Genomic DNA, 16,017 nt, shown 5'->3' with positions numbered 1-16,017 from the left:
CTGCTGTGTTCTGCAGCCGTCAGGAAAAAGAACTAACAATCAATTTGAACACACTATTTTGTAATTAAAGAAAAAAGCCTTTTTGGCATACACTAAGTTTTAAATGTAAGAACAACAAGAAAACCAACAACTCCTGTGGTTACAAACCAAATAAGGAAACAAGACAATGTAAGTAAAATACTGACCAAAGTCTACTCTAAACAATACAAAATACAACGTGCTACTACAGTGCTACAGCGAGTGAATACAATTCTAGAGCTAGCATAAGTACTGCCCGGAGCTGTTCCAAGTGGTTCCTGCCCGTCTGACGGCCTAGGCGTGCTTATAAAGCCAGGTCGGTGGAGTTCTGCATGAGTCATATGAGTTCTGATTGGTTGAACTCTGTCACATGTTGTCTGTCGAAGTAGTGCCGTGTTTATTTAGGAAGTCTGTTATTGTTTCTGTCCACTGACGATGTTACTCCCCGCGCTCCTGAAAAGGGGTCGGCAACTCATTTTGTGTGTCGGTTGTGCGGGCCCTCTGATAATAAGGGGCCACTACAACATAGAAGAGAGGGAAAGAAAATTGAGGATCTGTTCGATGACGAATAATTTGGCTTTAGGGAAGGTAATGGTGTCAGAGAGACAGTTTTGGCGTCGGGGTTGATAATGAAAGCAAGAGGAAATGAAATTAAAAACACATTTATATGATTTGTCGACCAAGAAAAAGTGGACAACAATGTAAAATGGTGAAAGATGTTCGAAATTCTGAGAGAAAGCGGAGTAAGCTATATGGAAAGACGGGTAATATGCGATATGTACAAAAGCCAGGAGGAAATAATAAGAGTGGAAGACCAAGAACGAAATGTTCGGAGTAAAAAGTGTCTCAGACTGGGATGTAGTATTTCACCCCTACTGTTTAATCAACATACCGAGAATGCAAAGACGGAAACATAGGGTCAAGAGTGGAATAAAAATTCCATGATTTGCTGACAACGTCATATCCAGAGTGGAAAGTGAAGAAGAATTAGAGAATCTGCTGAACAGAGTGAACAGCCTAGCGAGTACAGAATATGGATTGAGACTAAATCGCAGAAAGACGAAAGAAATGAGAAGTATCATAAATAAGAACAGCCAGAAACTTAACATCAGGACTGATGGTCACGAAGGAAATGAAGTTAAGAAATTCTACTACCTAGGCAGCAAAATAACCTATGATAGATGGAGGAAGGAGGACATCAAAATCAGACTAGCACTGACAATAATGGCAATCCTGGTCAAGAGAAGTCTACTGGTATCGAACATAGGCATTAACCTGAGGACGAAATTGCTGAGAACGCATGTTTTCAGCACAGCATTGCATGGTAGTGAAATGAGGACTGTGGGAAAACCGGAATAGAAGAGAATCAAAGCATTGGAGATGTGATGTTACAGAAGAATGTTGAAAATTAGGTGAGCTGATAAGGCAATGAGTGAGGAGGTTCTCTGCAGAATCAGCAAGGAAAGGAATACCTGGAGAACATTGACAAGAAGAAGGGACAATGGCAGAACATCTGTTAACACATCACGGAATAACTTCCATGGTACCAGAGGGAGTTTAGAGGGCGAAAACTGAAGAGGGAGACAGAGATTGGAATATATCCAACAAATAATTGGGAAAGTAAGTTAAAAGTGCTACTATGCGATGAAGAGCTTGGCACAGGAGAGGAACCCGTGGCTTGTCGTTTCAGACCTGTCAGAAGACAATATATCTGTATGGTGTTAAAGTGACAATTGATCCAAAATAATGAGTTTAATTTCCTCTACATGAGTACTGAAGGGAATTAGTTAAATTTTTGTCACACGATAAATCACACAAACCTAAAGGTTGCTGACTCAAATACCTTGGGATACAAACTAGGTATAACTTGAACTGGAACAATCACATAGATAATCTTGTGGAGAAGATGAACTGAAGACTGCGTTTTATTGACAGCACACTCAGAAGATGCAACATATCTACTGAAGAGACTGACTACAAGAGACAGGCTACATTACGCTTGTTCGTCCTCTGCTAGAGGGTGGTGTGAGATCCTTACCAAATACGACTGAGGCAGTACATCGGAAAGGTTCAAAGAAGTCCGTTTTGTATTATCGCGATATAAGGGACAGAGTATCGTGGACATGATACGCCAGTTAGGTGGCAATCATTAAAACAAAGGTGTTATTCGTTGCGGTGATATCTTTCCGCAGAATTTCAACTCTAACTTCCTCTTCCAAGTTTGAAAACATTTTGTTGATGTCCACTTACAAAGGAAGAAATCATTATCCTAATAAAATAAAAGAAATAATCAGAGATCGCACGGAAATATTTAAGTGATCGATTTTCCCGCACACTCTTCGAGAGTGGAACGGTAGAGAAATAGTGTGAAAGTTGAGGGCTTTCAAATGCAACTACGCACCCTCTGACTCAGTGTTGCAATATTAAAAGTTTTGGCTGGTTTCATTGTCTAAGGGCTGGGATATGTAGTTGCCGCATTACAGGCCAAATACTGCTGAGTCTACAATATACGATAAGAATACACACATGAATCGAATGGGCGAAGGTTTCTATCACTCGGTAATTACGAATTATGAATGTAACATATAAATTTATAATAGAAAGATTGCAATTAAATAAAATCTGCAGGTACTATCTTAACGACTTTAAATGATGAGTACTGTAGTAGAAGTACTTTTGAGAATGCGGCATATCTCTGCACAACACTTATTGGTGTCGATGGACCAGTAATTAAATAAAATATAAGTTGAATAATAGGGAAACAATAGATTCCTACAGCACGTAATTAGTTATGAACAACAACACAGCTCGCGAGATATTCACTTCTAAACGCACACTATGTCTGCACTGAAGAAGCCGCGGAAATCTCACAAGTTCACAAGTCGGCACTCCAAAGTATTTCTGCACGACCACGCGCAAACTGCTCCACTGTCCAAGTCTTTCCGCCGACTGTGCGTCCGTCGCTCCATATTATCCGCGTCCCGCACTTTCCGTGTCCTGTGCCGTACTGCCTCTGTCCTGTGCGATCCTATCCCGCGCCGCACTCATCCAAACTCTCGAACTCGCTTCCGTCCAGTCTCCCCATTCACGAGTGCCGTGATTGGCTAGAGCACTCGCGCCATGTCTCCTAGCCAACGCACACTCAAAAACATAATGAAACATATTCTAAATTCTGGATTTACATTTAAATACATGAAATTAAATAAACATACCTCAAGGAAATAGAACAAAAGGTAGGCCAGTAGCCTAATGTCTCCGTGCTTTCTGAAACAAAGAAAATATTTAATCGATTTCTTTATGAATAGTATATATCGGATATAAACAAAGAGATAGATGAATAAATATATTTATAAGCATGCTGCTACCGTTTCTTCGTGTAGCTGTGGAGTACTCATGGCCTGACGCGATCGATAGTGATCGGCCTCTTTGACCTTCAATACCTCATGTAATATTCAAGTTACATGCCTATAATTCATACCACTTTAGGTTTATACTAACAGCTTTCTAAAGACACTACGATCGACGAAATCGGACGAAGTGTTCAGATTTTGGAAATTCGTTGCTGGGTGTTACTTGTATAATTTACAGTCAGATACTAAACTTTAAACTAATAAACATATTGAAAATCTAATTACACGATCCGAATCGTGGTGCAAATAACAGTAATGTACATGTTTCTTTTTTAGGTATCATGATTCATCTGGCTACTATTAATTTCTATACGAACTGTGAAATGTCTGCCATGATGGTTTCACAAAGTCAGCCATCTTTGGCACTCCCGGTGTGTCCCCTTCATCAACATAGCGTCACCATGGACTTACCGGCCTCGCGGCTGGACACCTCTTGCTTCTGCCAGCGTCTGCCACCACGTGGTCGGCCTGCCGAGCGGCCCGCGCCAGCCAAGCGGCCCGTGCAGCCACTGCTTCCTCCAAGCTTCAGAATATTTTCAGGGCGCGGCGACCCGACCGTTACCTCACAAAGTGCTTCGATGAACCCATCAAAAAGTCAGTGTAAATTTGAAAACTGAATAAATCACAGAATAATGTAGACAGAGAGGTACAAATTGACACACATGCTTGGAATGACATAGGGTTTCTATTAAAACGAAAAAAAAATACAAAAGTACAAAAAATGTGTTACAGATGGCACTTCATTTGATCAGAATAGCAATAATTAGCATAACAAAGTAAGACAAAGCAAAGATGATGTTCTTTACAGGAATTGCTCAATATTTCCACCATCATTCCTCAACAATAGCTGTAGTCGAGGAATAATGTTGTGAACAGTACTGTATAGCATGTCCGGAGCTATGGAGAGGCATTAGCGTCGGATGTTGTCTTTCAGCTTCCCTAGAGATGTCGGTCGATCACGATACACTTGCGACTTCCGCCAATAATCGCACGGACTGAGGTCTGAGGACCTGGGAGGCCAAGCATGACGAAAGTGGCGGCTGAGCAGACGATCATCATCAAGCGACGCGTGCAAGAGATCTTTCACGCGTCTAGCAATATGGGGTGGAGCGCCATCCTGCATAAACATCGTACGTTCCAGCAGCCGTTTATCAGCCATGCTGGGGATGCAATTCTGTAACATATCGGTGTACCCCTCACCCATCACGGTAGCAGTTACAAAACCAGAATCACGCATTTACTCGAAGAAGAAAGGCCCGATAACGGTAGATGTGGTAAATCCAAGCCATACCGTGACTTTCTCGTTGTGCAATGGAGTTTCCACGACAGTTCTATGATTTTCGGTAGCCCAAATTCTGCAATTGTGGGCGTTGACAGACCCTCGGTGCATGAAATGAGCTTCGTCGATCCACAACACGTTACTCAACCAATCGTTATCTTCCGCCATTGTTTGAAACGCCCACACCGCAAATGCCCTCCGCTTCACTAAATCGCCGGGTAACAGTTCATGATGCCGATGGATTTTGTACGGATAGCATCGGAGGGTACGCCTCAGTGCCAACCAAACAGTAGCGTATGGAATGCGGGTGCAACGTGCGACTGCACGAGCGCTGACTTCCCCGTGCATAGACGAACCCGCTACAGTCTCCGTTTCTTCCTGAACTGTCTCAGCAGTATTACGCCTTGTGCTCGGTCATCCACTACGGGGTCTCCGTGGCTTCGAACTTCGAAATCATTCTCGCCACTGCTGCATTTGTTAACGGAGCTTTACTCATTCGAATCCCCTTCCTATGGCGATACGATCGTAACGCTGAACGAGCGCATTCCCCATTCTGATAACACAGCTTTACTAAAAGCGCCTTTTCAGGTAACGTCAACATGCTGCGACTGGTCGCGCATCTGATTCTCCCTCTCATTACAGCTCCTTTTATACACGATTGTCATGCGCAGTCAGTGACGTTATGCTGTCCACCGCTATCTGTCGAACATTTTGTGAACTTTTTTTTTGTTCTAATAAAACCCCATGTCATTCCAAGCACGTGTGTCAATTCGTACCTCTCTATCTACATTATTCCGTGGTTTATTAAGATTTCAAATTTATTCTGACTTTCTGATCACCCGGTACTCTGAGAAGACGGCACCAAACCTCTGGAGGAAGGATGGACGAAACTTTTTTTGACGTATGAGTATCGCTGTGGATACCACTGTTCATTTATCCTGTGTTCCTTTAGTGATAGTCGGTGGATGATTGTGTGGATGGTTGAAAAGAGATACAGTAGGAGGAAACGGTGAAGGGAACGGACCGAGACAACGAAAAAAAAGAAAAAGTCTATCTTCCTCACACATTTTAGAAACAGAAATCGTTTGCTATCTACCGTCAGTTTACAGACGGCAGATAAGGAAACGTGCGCTGATAGTGACGGGAAGGCTAGACGGGGATGAGAGCGCTCGTTGGGCAAATTTGACCCGTCTCGCACACTTTTTAAATGGAGGAACAGTTCTCTTGCTGGTGTCGTTTCATACACAACAGTGAAGGAAACAGGTCTTGATAAAGGTGGAAGAGCTGAGGCCGAAGAGAGAGAGAGAGAGAGAGAGAGAGAGAGAGAGAGAGAGAGAGAGAGAGAGAGAGAGAGGGGGGAGGGACAGAGAGAGAGAGAGAGAGAGAGAGAGAGAGAGAGAGAGAGAAACAAATAGTTGGAGATTTCAACCTCAACGAATCCCTCCACTCCACCGTTTTAAAGCAGAGAAGTCGTTTCGTTAATTTTGTGATTTATCACTTAGACAGGAAGGCGTTTGGTGTTATTTACTCCATTTTGACGGTATTATGGCTTGCTTAAGAAGACGTTGTAACGTGATGCTCTTGTAGTTGATTATTATCTGACATCTCTCATTGCAGCTTCTGGCAAATTATTCGATTTTGCATGTGGAAAGACTTAGGCTAATTCCTTTTTGGTGGATTCTGTTTCTTCGTTGTAACAAGTTCACCTACATCTACATCTACACTTATACTCCGATAGCCACCCAACGGTGTGTGGCGGAGGGCACTTTACGTGCCACTGCATTACCTCCCTTTCCTGTTCCAGTCGGGTATGGTTCGCGGGAAGAAAGACTGCCGGAAACCCTCCATGCGCGCTCTAATTTTACATTCGTGATCTACTCGAGAGGTATGAATAGGGGGAAGCAATACATTCGATACCTCATCCAGAAACGCACCCTCTCGAAACCTGGACAGCAAGCTACACTGCGATGCAGAGCCCCTTCTTTGCAGAGTCTGCCACTTGAGTTTGCTAAACATCTCCGTAACGCTATCACGCTTACCAAATAACCCTGTGACGAAACGCACCGCTCTTCTTTGGATCTTCTCTATCTCCTCTGTCAACCTGATCTGGTACGGATCCCACACTGATGAGCAATACTCAAGTATAGGTCGAACGAGTGTTTTGTAAGCCACCTCCTTTGTTGAAGGACTCTCCCAATGAATCTCAATTTGGCACCCGTCTTACCAACAATTAATTTTATGTGATCAAATCGTTCCGTACGCATACTCGCAGATAGTTTACAGAAGTAACTACTACCAGTGTTTGTTCCGCTAACATATAATCGTACAATAAAGGATCCTTGTATCTATGTATTCGCAATACATTACATTTGACAATGTTAATGGTCAGTCGCCATTACCTGCAACAAGTGCCTATCGGCTGCAGATCTTCCTGCATTTCGCTGCAGTTTTCTGATGCTGGAACTTCTCTGTATACTACAGCATCATCCGCGAATAGCCGCATGGAACTTCCGACAATACTAGTAGGTCATTTATATATATTGTGAAAAAAATGGTCCCATAACACTCCCCTGTGGCACGCCAGAGGCTACTTTGTCTGTAGACGTCTCTCCATTGATAACAACGTGCTGTGTTCTGTTTGCTCAAAACTCTTCAATCCAGCCACACAGCTGGTTCTGATATTCCCCCGGCTCTTACTTTGTTTATCAGGTGACAGTGCGGATCTGTATCGAAAGCCTTCCGGAAGTCAAGGAAAATGGCATCTACCTGGGAGCCTGTATCTAATATTTTCTGGGTCTCATGAACAAATCTATGTTGATTCCTACAGAGCAGATTCTGGGTTTCCAGAAATGACATAATACGCGGACAAAAAAGATGTTGTAAAATTCTGTACCGGTGTCAATAACCGATGTATCTTGGTGAGTCTCATGCTGCGAGTTTTTGCTACGATGCAGTGCATGGAGTTAAATGCAGTGAATGGAGTTCGGGTCGAACGGAATTAGTACCAACAGGCTGAAAGAATATTTGCCTAACAGTGTCTTCAGGAATTTTAACACTTTGATGGAACTGCTGGTTTCCTAGGCAATTCTCATTTCACACTCTGTCATTCCAGCAGAGGATAGTAGGTATAAGAGTAACATGCTCTCTGTGTGTATTTTCGATAACTACGATAGAGTAAGACTCCTCTTCTGGATCATATACGAATGTTTCACTAAATTTAAACTATTGCGTGTTGAGGATTACTTGATGTTTGTCGTAAATGTTGCCTTTTCTAATGTGATACCATGTTGAACACTTGCCATTGTACTAAAGAAAAGAAGAATATAAAAAGTTGTTGTTGCAAATTATAGAGGCATTTTAACGTTTATGTAAAACTGTTTCGAGCATTCCGGAGGTTTTCCCCATTCATCAACATGTCAAATGTGTAACAGTAAGAGGGGCTCCAGTAGTAATATTCTTTCAGTCTCGAATTACGACGTAACTGAATTAAGTGCTGTAAGTGCGAATGCTGTATGTGCTCCGTTACGTGACTTTCCACCTTATCTTTTTGCTTATAAGTCGTTATTCCTTTACACGAAATTGGAGTACTCTGTCTTTGGGCCGTATCGGGTTGTATTTCATCCTAAGCAAAAATGCAACGTGTAAGAAATGTCACGTGAGGTAGTAGAGTACAGATAGGGACCGTAGGCGGCGACCTTCCAGTGGGATAAGGAAACTGGGTAGTTTGACAGCAGAATCGTTAGTGGGAGTGGGGGTCTACGCACTGACGTTCAAGGGAGTATAACTGAAAATTCTTAGCCTGCAAGAAATAACACAAAAAGAAGATTAAAATAAACTTAACGGCATAAGTGCTAGACGGTTAAAAAGAATTAACGAATTTATGATTTATTTAGTACAGCCAACAAATTATGTTATTGTAACAGATTTCTGAAAATCATTTGACTTCTAACACAGGAATGGTGACTGAATGGATAGAACACCGCAAACAGTTACTGCAGGTCAGGCACAGACAACTTGCCTCTTACAGTAAGGAGGAACACAAATATAAAACAGTTGATACCAATAGATTTTGCAGTGATAACCACTTTGAAGCTTGTGCTTCAGTGACAGAATTTCGTGATAAAATTAATTGTCACAGTACACAGGACCTCATTGGTGATTTGGAACTATTTATAAAACAGCCTGACGCACTACTGTACCTCTTATTTGCCATGCAGAATGAAATAATACTAAGCGTATTTTAATTAAAATTTTTCACTGCACACCTACTCTAGTCCTATTGTATTTAATGTGGACAGTTGTTGACCAGATTCCTCTCTTGGTGCCATACAAGTTTTTTTTCAAAGAGACAAGTAGATGTTACTACTGATATGAGACTTTGATATTATTTCAAAACCTGTCACTAGCTATTCGCAAACAATGGGTGACAACGAATTGGACAAATAGTTTGACAGCAGTAAGCGTTTAAGCTAGCAGTGTTATTAGAAAGCTGGAAACGACGGGTGAAGGCTTTCGTTGATGATATATTTTGCACGATTTTCGTACAGCTGTAACTCGACAAGAATACTTCTAATCACTGCGTTCAACTTTTGGTAACCAGTCACCAAAAGAAATGACTGTATATAATAGATTTCTAAAATTTCTTGGTGGTTGTGCTACCGTTAACGATTAATTTCGGGGAGTTCGACCACAAACTGCAGTTGGTGACGGCTATCCTTCGAGAGTGCAAACCGGCTTCAAACCCCGACTCTTCATGTGTTCTAATACAGACTGTCACTCTGTAGTCTTATCTAAGTAAAATCATGCCAATGACAATACAATATTTAATAAAAGTGGGAGGCATTGATTTATAAGATTGACGAGATATTTAGCTATTATGTGAATGAATATGTACATTTAACTATTAAATAAATGAGTATGCAATACGAAAGAATTCTTATTATGCAAAAATTCCGCTTGTACCCAATAATTTTCAGAGTTATGTAATTTAGGTCTGCTTGCTTCGCAGCAAGCAACGGCTGGGAGAGAGGTGTGCTGATCCCATGCTCCTACATGTTGCTACCAATGACACCATAAGCAGTGGATGACAAAGCCAGTCGCTCAGCACAGCGTTGACTCAACACCCGATGGCAGAGTTAATGGTTTTCGCTGAAAGCGATTGCGGACGCCGTAAAGCAACCCGCGTCACACGGCCGTCGTGCAGGAAACTTAACGGCACAGGCGCCGTCCCAACAGCTTATTCGCCAAAACAAACGCCACTGCTGGCCACTAAAATTGCTACACCAAGAGGAAATACAGATGATAAACAGGTATTGATTGAACAAATATATTATACTAGAACTGACATGTGATTACATTTTCACGCAATTTGGGTGCATAGATCCTGAGAAATCGGTACGCAGAACAACCACCTCTGGCCGTAATAACGGCCTTGATACGCAGAGCTTGGATGACGTGTACATGTACAGCTGCCCATGCAGCTTCAACACGATGCCGCAGTTCATCAAGAATAGTGAGTGGCGTATTGCGACGAACCAGTTGCTCGGCCACCATTGACCAGACGTTTTCAATTGGTGTGAGATCTGGAGAATGTGCTGGCCAGGGCAGCAATCGAACATTTTCTGTATCCAGAAAGGCCCGTATAGAACCTGCAACATACATTATCCTGTTGAAATGTAGGGTTTCGCAAGGATCGAATGGAGGGTAGAGCCACGAGTCGTAACACACCTGAAATGTAACGTCCACTCTGGCCTCAATGCTAACAAGAGGTGACCGAGATGTGTAACCAATGGCACACCATACCATCACAGCGGGTGATACGACAGTAAGGCGATGACGATTACACGCTTCCAATGTGCGATCACCGCGATGTCGGTAAACAGGGATGCGACCATCATGATGCTGTAAACAGAACCTGGATTCATCCGAAAAATTGACGTTTTGCCATTCGTGCACCCAGGTTCGTCGTTGAGTACACCATCAGAGGCGCTCCTGTCTGTGATGCATCGTCAAGGGAAACCGTATCCATGGTCTCCGAGCTGATAGTCCATGCTGCTGCAAACGTCGTCGAACTGTTCGCGTAGATGGTTGTTGTCTTGCAAACGTCCTTATCTGTTGACTCAGGGATCTAGACGTGGCTGCACGATCCGTTACAACCATGCGGATAAGATGCCTGTCATCTGGACTGCTAGTGATACGAGGTCGCAACGATACAGCACGGCCTTCCGTATTACCCTCCTGAATCCCGTATTCTGCTAACAGTCCATGGATCTTGACCAACGCGAGCAGCAATGTCGCGATACGATAAACCACGATAGGCTTCCATCCGACCGTTTACAAAGTCGTAAACGTGATGGTACGCGTTTCTCCTCCTTACACGAGGCATCACAACAACGTTTCACCAGGCAACGCCGGTCAACTGCTGTTTGTGTATGAGAAATCGGTTGGAAACCTTCCTCGTGTCAGCACGTTGTAGGTGTCGCCACCGGCGCCAACCTTGTGTGAATGCTCTGAAAAGCTAATCATTTGCATGTCACAGCATCTTCTTCCTGTCGGTTAAATGTCACGTCTGTAGCACGTCATCTTCGTGGTGTAGCAATTTTAATGACCAGTAGCGTATATATTGACACATGACGGGTCCTTACAAAGTACTAGTTTTGCAACCTCCGGGATTTTATCTTAGCGAAATGCACTTTGTAATAGTCACCCGCGATTTGATGATGACCCTGCAGGGGTTCGAAAGCTAGCTAGTGGATAAATGAATGACAAAAAACGGAAATGCCGTGTGGCGAGGGCCTACCGTCGCGTAGACCGTTCGCATGGTGTAAGTCTTTCGAGTTGACGCCACTTCGCCGACTTGCGTGTCGATGGGAATGAAATGATGATGATAAGGACAACACAACACCGAGTCGCTGAACGGAGAAAATCTCCGACCTAGCCGGGAATCGAACCCGGGCCATTAGCACTGACCACTCTTCTACCAGGGGTGGACAAATGAATGATTAATTAAACATTATAAACCCACTGACCGCAGTTTCCGCAAAAAAATTCAACTACTGTTCATTAGTATCGCAGCCGTCCGTCTTCGGTACTACGGCTCCGACGAACTAAAAACCTTAGAGTAGAAAGTAATTAATTTATGCAAAAAACCTTAACACCGAACAGAAAACTGTACCAGAGTCGCGCATGCAACTCCATTCCGAATGATGGGAAATCTAACAGAGAGTCATTAAAAAACGTACTCGCAGGCTGAAATGACTTCGAAATTACCATAAAACACTAAAAAAAGTGTAATAACAATATGAATTAGGGTAGACTGCAGCTCATCACATAGCCTTTCAGCAGTAGACAGACGGGTTTAAAAGTTGACTTTTATATATTATTTAGCAATTGGGCAAAGTCTTTCATCAGATATGTGTCTAACATGTCTCCCTTGCATATGGGGTTGAAGACAGATCATCGGCTTTGAACACGACAAAACATAATAAATTGTTCTACACCACAGAAGGATTGAATCACACAGAGTGGAACATTGTAATAAAATGACAAAAACATGTATCGAGCCAGGCGGCGCAGTCATTAGCACTGGACTCGCATTCCTGAAGTCGGCGGTCGACATCCACGTTTGGCCATCCAAGATTTAGGCGCTCCACGATTTTCCAGCATCGCTCCAGGCAAATGCCGCGATGCTTCGTTCAAAGGGCATGGCAGATTTCCTTTCCCATCGTTGAAAAAATCCGAGCTCGTGCTCCGTCTCTAATGACGTCGACGTCTACGGGATGTGAAACCGTGATCTTCCTTCCTTCCCTTAAGAATACAATATGATTCGCAGATCAAGTAGGCAAAATAACTATAAAATACTAAACGTTTTGAACATGGCTGCGCTGTCAGCGACCGTGCAGTAACTGCACTCGGAAGTCTTTTGACCTAGGTTTCGGCAACTACTGAGAGTGAGCAGCCCGTAGTGACTTGCCTTCTATGTTTTCTATTTTAAAATGTTGTGACTAAAGCTTTATCGCTTGATAGTCATTTTATAGGTGACATTCCAGTTTGAGTGTATTACTTCTGATGAAGGCACTCATAGACGGCCGCGGTGGCCGAGCAGTTCTAGGCTCTTCAGTTCGGAACCGCGCGACTGCTACGGTCGCAGGTTCGAATCCTGCCTCGGGCATGGGTGTGTGTGATGTCCTTAGGTTATTTAGGTTTAAGTACTTCTAAGTTCTAGGGGACTGATGACCTCGGATGTTAAGTCCCACAGTGCTTAGAGCCATTTAAACAATTTGAAGGCACTCTTAGTAGTTGCCGAAACCTAGGTCAAAACATTTTTGCGAGCGAGGGCTGTTATTGCTTTAATTTTGTAAAATACTAATATTGCAGTCAAACCGGTCATATACTGCTTGCTATCTGGTCAGTTACATTTTATGTATAGTGTTCTTGGAATATAGTCAGCTCGTACAAATAATAGTACGGCTTACGGCACATAAAGAAGAGGGTTGGATCGATAGCCAAAATATTGTACATAAAATAGAATCCTAAACTCGGCTGTACAAGCACATCATTACTGCTATCCTAATTAATAGAATTGTATGACTGTTTTAGAGCATTTCTGAGTTTCAGCTAGTGTTAAGGTAGATTAATATATCTGTAATTTCATAAGAGATAAGCTATTTTTAATCAATTCAAGTAGCTATTGCTGCAGAAGATGTTTCTTCGAATCTCCAGTATCTCGGTAAAGCTATAAGAGTACTGCAAACGTCCTTTCGGTAATCGTCATCAAACATAGATTCAGACCTAAAAAGAGGAAATTTCATATCCAAGTTATTTAATAATACTTTGTGTGTAAATAGCTGAGATGTTCCCACAGTGAATTTTCACTCTGCAGCGGAGTGTACGCTGATTTGAAACTTTCTGACAGATTAAAACTGCGTGCCTGACCGGGACATCAACCCGGAACCTATGCATTTTGCGGACAATTGCGCTGTTGACTGAATTCGTCAGGCAACATGAAACCCTGCATAAGTCTCCAGGGAATCGGGACAATTGTTCAACCTTGCAATTAATTGCTGCTCTGTTCACTTCAGGAGGCATCACATATCCTTACTACAGTTCCCAGTGTCAACTCTACTTCTGTGACCTGAGCAGCCACAGTTCAGTTGTTGAATTATAAATAAACAAACACAATCATACCAGATGAGCGACAAACGTTTGTAAATTGTCAGTTTATCACAATATTTGTAGATATAGTTATGTAGATTATGTGAACTTGAAGAGACACATGAAAACATTAGAAAGGATATGGAATGGAAGATGTACGTATTTCTGGGAAAAAGCATTGCATCTTCTAGTAGTTCTGGAAAATTGTATTGCACCTACTAACAATTATCTTTGAGGGAGTCATTAAAAACTTGAATTTTCGCGCAGACAGTTATAAATTTGTCAACTTATAATAAAAATTTGCAAACTAAAGAATCTGTTTGTAAACAAGTCTAATAAGCATGTCCTTTTTTAGTTTAATAATTTCATCTGAATCCTGGAAGAGAGTTGTTATAAAACCATAACTACCAGAATTAAAGGGGCAGTAAAATCCATCTAAAAATGCGAAGAACATTGTAATATGTATAATGCATAATGTGAATGCTTTATTAACAAGTGTTAAAGAAACGTCAGAGACTACGCATATGAACGGTACAACCGATGTCTATGGAAAAGCCATATTCGTTTTTCTTACAGAAAGAAGTGATCTTTTCAAGGAAGCGAAAACTTCCTCTTCTTGTGATTTACTTCTGTTTTCACAGTCGATGTACTAAGGGGAAATGCTGCCGTTTCCCATGTTTTGTACTTTTATGAAATAGTAATGCTTTCATTCATAAATGAAAGTGTCTGCCAGTTGTTTCAGATGTTCCTTTGATATAACAAAAGTGAGTTGGTTAATCAATTTTTGGGTTACAGATGGACGTACCGGGAAATTGCGCTCGTATTATTTGAAGGCCAAGTGACCAACTGCTCACCGCATCGTGTCGTTAAAGTATTTTATGGCTCACAATTCCACTACTGTCTACGACCATCTCGGTTTGTGTAATTGTAGTGTTCGCTACCCTTTCGGAAACCCTAAAAGAATCTTCAGTACGAACAGATTTTGGAGCAAGATTTACTAATTGCGATATAAAATTCATTGATTTGCGCACAATATTTGTTGATTTCGACACAAAAGTCTCTGATTTCGGTACAAAATTGACTTATTTTGATAAAAATTCATTGATTTCGTGGATGTAACTCTGCTAGAAGCACATTTTACTGGCGACCAATTCATAACTGTATGAGTTCACAATATACTCTGTCGGGAAGGTTGGAGCTTGCAATTGCTGAACAGGAATGGGAAGAGAACTTTTGAAACATTTCATGTCACATATCTCAGGAAACCTACCATTGACCTGTCCAATCAATGTCATGTTGCACTGGGTGCAAACAGTGTATCAACACACATTAAGTATGTAGTTATAAGATTTTGTCTCATCTGTACTGAAGTGTATATTTTTACGACGTTCATCAACCACACCTTTAGATTCCGATCATTTTGAATATGTCGTTCAGACAGCCGGTGTAGTAGATTTTGTACCCTCTATTCATAGGAAATATTTAGCTAAAATGGCAGAAACTAAGTTAAATTGGTTGACCAAGACTATTAAGACTCCCCCCCAATCTGACTGTGGTGTTAGATTGCTGTGAGAGCGGTGTGGGAGGCATAGGAATGGTGGTGGTAGGTGGGGTGTAGCGCTGGACTCGTCACGAAGCCATACAGCGCTGTAAGTTTTCTATAGCGTCGCACAAGCCTGGAGCAGATCCTGAATGTGGTGACACATGACATTAGCTTGCATCGGTTACTGTTAGTCCACCTGTGGCACTCTCAGCTGCGATATTTAGCTTCTGTCTACTAACGGGCTGTAGCACTCTGTCGTCGATGACAGCAAAGTTTTTGAGCTCAGTGAGCTCTGTGATTTTAAATTTAACGTAAGTGACCCGGCACCCACCAGGCTGTAACAGTGACCTGTGATGTCTGAGAGGAGGGGAACACCCTATGAAATGCCGTGTATGTCCGCGTTCTTGGATTCTGTACTTGGGACGAGTGGCCATCTTGGACTGTGACTTGAGAAAGATGGGAGGGGGAAAACTTTAGATTTTGAATTTTACGCTTAGGACAGTTGTGATGCGGCGTTCTGATTCGTGTTTCATTGTCGTGAAGTGTACCTCCTTCCAACGTATAAGGCGGGCAGGTAGGCGTCGTGTTTGTAACCTAATACCGCCCCCCCCCCC

This window comes from Schistocerca gregaria, chromosome 5, assembly GCF_023897955.1.
Source record: "Schistocerca gregaria isolate iqSchGreg1 chromosome 5, iqSchGreg1.2, whole genome shotgun sequence".
Taxonomy (NCBI): domain Eukaryota; kingdom Metazoa; phylum Arthropoda; class Insecta; order Orthoptera; family Acrididae; genus Schistocerca; species Schistocerca gregaria.
The sequence above is the reverse complement of the archived record's forward strand: the minus strand, read 5'-3'. Positions refer to the sequence as shown.